Consider the following 6,000-nt stretch of genomic DNA (forward strand, 5'->3'; position numbering starts at 1 on the left):
TTGCACATTCATCTTCTGCACATCTACCATTCCAGTGTCTAATTGCTACATTGTAATTACTTCACCACCATGGCCTATTTATTGCCTTAACTCTCTTATCTTACCTCATTTGCACTCACTGTATATAGACTTTTTTGTTTTCTTTTTTTCTACTGTATTATTGACTGTATGTTTTGTTTATTCCATGTGTAACTCTGTGTTGTTGTATATGTCGAATTGCTATGCTTTATCTTGTCCAGGTCGCAGTTGTAAATGAGAACTTGTTCTCAACTAGCCTACCTGGTTAAATAAAGGTGGGGGAAAAAAATAAAAATCCAGCCGGCTGGAACAGGCAAACAGCATGGTCCTAAAGAACACCGGACCAACTTTTTGTATCACAGTTCAATAATAAAACTGTTTCAGAATATGTGTGTGGGGGGGGGGGTGTGTCATGTCCACCCTATCCCCAGTGAAAGTTGTGCCCCTGGTTCCAGCAAAACTTAGATTGGAATCTGTTCTTCACCAGCAGCAATAGACCTCTGTGCGGTCAACGTCCCACATGGCAGTTGGGACAGAGCGGTCAACGTCCCACATGGCAGTTGGGACAGAGCGGTCAACGTCCCACATGGCAGTTGGGACAGAGCGCCTGGTAGGCTACACAACAACACAGATTGAAAACAACGAAAGTTTCTCAAAATATAAATTGGACTGCTAAGTGGTAGCCCCTGTTCTCCTGCATTCTAGTTTTACTTTGGTAAGTAAAGTGGATGTTTGTTGGGGAGAAGAACGTCAAGAAAATATTAGCTAGCTAGCGTGTCATGTATGCTCAGACAGGGTGTGTATGCTGAGTCAGGCCTACCCGTGACCTATTTTCCCCTCCATAGATCAAATGAAGAAATTAGTTTTCCTACTGGTAGATGGAGATCCTTATGAGAAAATGCATTTCTCAGCTGGTGGATTTGCAATCATATATTTTTTTTGTTACCTTTATTTAACTAAGTCAGTTAAGAACAAATTATTATTTACAATGACGGCCTAAGAACAGTGGGTTTAACTGCCTTGCTCAGGGGCAGAACGACAGATTTTTTTACCTTGTCAGCTCGGGGATTCAATCTAGCAACCATTTGGTTACTAGTCCAACCCTCTAACCACTAGGCTACCTGCCGCCCCCAATATGCAAACCTTGTGATGTGATTCAGAATCAATAAATGTTGTTGACACATTAAACCAATACAAATGAAATGGATTACTTTGATGCATTAAAAACGATTGCTGTTTTATTGGATTGATTCATGGTGCAGTAGACACATTTTACCTTTAAACATGACCAGTAGATGGCAGTATTACACCCTCAACAGATCAGTGCAGTGTTGGCCTGATATGAGAAGCTGCCACCATCAGCAGGTCAGTGCAGTATTGACCTAATGTCTTCACCTCTTCATCTTCCTCCTCTTCTTTCTCAGCCAACTACTTATTCTTTGTTTATACTTTAGACCCCGTCTTCTATAGATAATTAGACCCCCGTCTTCTACAGATAACTAGAAAAATTGGGCGCTGCCTCCTCTCCTCCTGAAATGGAGTATATAATGCCTCATACTTCCGTCATTCCCTCTTCGCTTCCTCCGGCTCCTCCTTCGGGTGCTGGTACTCCCCAGCCTGGCTTCATGGACCCTTACCATTGAGGATCTCCTCCCATGTCCATGACTCCAAATAGCTCTCCTTCTGCTCCTTCCTCCGCTGCTTGGTCCTTATTTGGTGGGTGGTTCTGTCACAGGCGTCGTAAGGAGTGGACCAAAACGCAGCGGGTAAAGTGCTCATCTTCTATATTTATTAAAGAAAAAAAACACTTAAACAAAACAAACGACAAAAACAGTCCAGTAAGGTGCACAGACTATACTCGGAACAACCACCCACAAACACAAGTGAAAACAAACACAACTAAATATGGCCTCCAATTAGAGACAACAACAACCAGCTGCCTCTAATTGGAGGTCATTGCCAAAACTAACATAGAAATATAAAAGCTTGATAAACACAGAAATAGAAAATATAGAACATAAACCACAAACACCCCCCCTGCCACGCCCTGACCAAACTACAATGACAAATAACCCCTTTTACTGGTCAGGATGTGACAATAATATAATAGTATAATATAAAATATAATAGTATAATATAAATGTATAATATATTTTATAGATCTAAATACATGGTTCAATTGTGTGTGTCATCTGAGACACACACACACACACACACACACACGATTCCCAGCCTGGAACAGGCAATAATCTCTTAATAATTACTCCCCCCCTTACAATTAACACTTCGGTGTGTGTTTCCGCTACTCAGTGGGTTAAGGTGTAATCTCCCCACACAGAATCAGAGGAAGAGCCACTGTCATTCCCACTAATGATTTATATTCTGAATCACAGAGAAATTAGTTTGGGGCTTTTGCATATTTTCATTATGGAGTCCTGAACCATTTCTGAATGTGAATTAGAAATTAATTGAGTGAAGGGATTGGATTGGATTGTCTATGGTAACCCAATAGTTTTTACACACATTTGTGAGCTTATGGACACTCACACATGCACCCTCCACACACACAGTCTTGGAACAGCTAAACTTGTAGGGACACACAATTCAGTGCCATTTTTCGTAACCCCTAACCAGTACTCTTACCCTTACACTAACCCTAACCCTAACCGTACACCAAAAAACATAGCTCCTAACTCTAAACCTAACCCTAAAGCCCCTAGAAATAGCATTTGACATCGTGGGGACTAACAAAATGTCCCCAGTTGGTCAAATTTGTGTTTGTTTACTATTCTTGTGGGGTCCAAGAATAGTTAAACCGGTCCCCACACACACACATGACTGAGTGCTGCATCCGTTCTATGATCTGGAATACACTGTTCAGAAAACCTTTCTCTCTGTACAGCCTATAACAGTACACCATCCCACCTCTCCCGTAACAGTACACCATCCCACCTCTCCCGTAACAGTACACCATCCCACCTCTCCCCTAACAGTACACCATCCCTCCTCTCCCCTAACAGTACACCATCCCACCTCTCCCCTAACAGTACACCATCCCACCTCTCCCCTAACAGTACACCATCCCACCTCTCCCCTAACAGTACACCACCCCACCTCTCCCCTAACAGTACACCATCCCACCTCTCCCCTAACAGTACACCATCCCACCTCTCCCCTAACAGTACACCACCCCACCTCTCCCCTAACAGTACACCACCCCACCTCTCCCCTAACAGTACACCACACCACCTCTCCCCTAACAGTACACCATCCAACCTCTCCCCTAACAGTACACCATCCCACCTCTATGGTCGCTGTGCTACACATTGATGGTGGATGAGGTGAGTGTAGAGTGTAGTGTAGAGTGTAGGTGAGTGTAGAGAGTATAAGGATATTGTTATCCACGTCGGCACCAACGATGTTAGGATGAAACAGTCAGATGTCACCAAGCGTAACATAGCTTCAGCGTGTAAATTAGCTAGAAAGATGTGTCGGCATTGAGTAATTGTCTCTGGCCCCCTCCCAGTTAGGGGGAGTGATGAGCTCTACAGCAGAGTCTCACAACTCAATCGCTGATTGAAAACTGTTTTCTGCCCCTCCCAAAAGATAGAATTTGTAGATAATTGGCCCTCTTTCTGGGACTCAGACACAAACAGGACCAAGCGTGGCCTGCTGAGGAGTGACAGACTCCATCCTAGCTGGAGGGGTGCTCTCATCTTATCTACGAACATAGACAGGGCTCTAACTCCTCTAGCTCCACAATGAGATAGGGTGCAGGCCAGGCAGCAGGCTGTTAGCCAGCCTGCCAGCTTAGTGGAGTCTGCCACTAGCACAGTCAGTGTAGTCAGCTCAGCTATCCCCATTGAGACCCTGTCTGTGCCTCGATCTAGGTCGGGCAAAACAAAACTTGGCGGAGTTCGCCTTAGCAATCTCACTGGAATAAAGACCTCCTCTATTCCTGCCATTATTGAAAGAGGTTGTGATACCCCACATCTAAAAATAGGGCTACTTAATGTTAGATCCCTCACTTCCAAGGCAGTTATAGTCAATGAACTAAACACTGATCATAATCTTGATGTGATTGGCTTGACTGAAACATGGCTTAAGCCTGATGAATTTACTGTGTTAAATGAGGCCTCACCTCCTGGTTACACTAGTGACCATATCCCCCGCGCATCCCGCAAAGGCGGAGGTGTTGCTAACATTTATGACAGCAATTTTCAATTAACCAACAAACCAAAAAATGACTGCGTTTTCATCTCAAATCTATGCAGCCTAATCACTTTTTATAGCTACTACAGCCCTCCTGGGCCGTATACAGCATTCCTCACAGAGTTCCCTGAATTCCTATCTGACCTTGTAGTCATGGCTGATAATTTCACATTTTTGGTGACTTTAATATTCACATGGAAAAGTCCACAGACCCACTCCAAAAGGCTTTCGGAGCCATCATCAACTCAGTGGGTTTTGTCCAACATGTCTCCGGACCTACTCACTGCCACAGTCATCAAATCAAATGTATTTATATAGCCCTTCTTACATCAGCTGATATCTCAAAGTGCTATACAGAAACCCAGCCTAAAACCCCAAACAGCAAGCAATGCAGGTGTAGAAGCACGGTGGCTAGGAAAAACTCCCTAGAAAGGCCGAAACCTAGAGAGGAACCAGGCTCTGAGGGGTGGCTAGTCCTCTTCTGGCTGTGCCGGGTGGAGATTATAACAGCACACGGCCAAGATGTTCAAATGTTCATAAATGACCAGCATGGTCAAATAATAATAATCATAGTAGTTGTCGAGGGTGCAACAAGTCAGTAACACAAGAGTAAGTGTCAGTTGGCTTTTTCATAGCCGATCTTTGAGAGTATCTCTACCGCTCCTGCTGTCTCTAGAGAGTTGAAAACAGCAGGTCTGGGACGGGTAGCACGTCCGGTGAACAGGTCAGGGTTCCAGCAGGTCTGGGACAGCAGGTCTGGGACAGGTAGCACGTCCGGTGAACAGGTCAGGGTTCCATAGCTGCAGGCAGAACAGTTGGAACTGGAGCAGCAGCCACGGCCAGGTGAACTGGGGACAGCAAGGAGTCATCAAGCCAGGTAGTCCTGAGGCATGGTCCTAGGGCTCAGGTCCTCCGAGAGAGAGAAAGAGAGAATTAGAGAGCATATTTAAATTCACACAGGACACCGGAAAAGACAAGAGAAATACTCCAGATGTGACAGACTGACCCTAGCCCCCGACACATAAACTACTGCAGCATAAATACTGGAGGCTGAGACAGGAGGGGTCAGGAGGTAGGGCCAAACAGGTAGGATATAACCCCACCCACTTTGCCAAAGCACAGCCCCCACACCACTGGAGGGATATCTCCAACCACCAACATACCATCCCGGGACAAGGCCGAGTATAGCCCACAAAGATCTCCGCCACGGCACAACCCAAGGGGGAGGGGGGGCGCCAACCCAGACAGGAAGACCACGTCAGTGACTCAACCCACTCAAGTGACATACCCCTCCCAGGGACGGCATGGAAGAACACCAGTAAGCCAGTGACTCAGCCCCTGTAATAGGGGTAGAGGCAGTGAACCCCAGTGGAGAGAGGGGAGTCATACACTGGATCTAGTTCTGTCCCGTGGAATAAATATTGTGGATCTTAATGTTTTTCCTCATAATCCTGGACTATCGGACCACCATTTTATTACGTTTGCAATCGCAACAAATAATCTGCTCAGACCCCAACCAAGGATCATCAAAAGCCATGCTATGAATTCTCAGACAACCCAAAGATTCCTAGATGCCCTTCCAGACTCCCACCACCTACCCACAGACATTGGAGAACAATTTAAAAAAAAAATTAAATACAAATTTAAAATTAGAAAAAAATTATATATATTTTTTCAATCGATTAAACCCCTAACTAAGGAACTCAATTTAACTTTGCGTAATACCCTAGATGCAGTCACACCCTTAAAAACATTTGTCATAAGAAACTA

The sequence above is a fragment of the Salmo salar genome, chromosome ssa15, assembly GCF_905237065.1.
Source record: "Salmo salar chromosome ssa15, Ssal_v3.1, whole genome shotgun sequence".
Classification (NCBI taxonomy): Eukaryota; Metazoa; Chordata; class Actinopteri; order Salmoniformes; family Salmonidae; genus Salmo; species Salmo salar.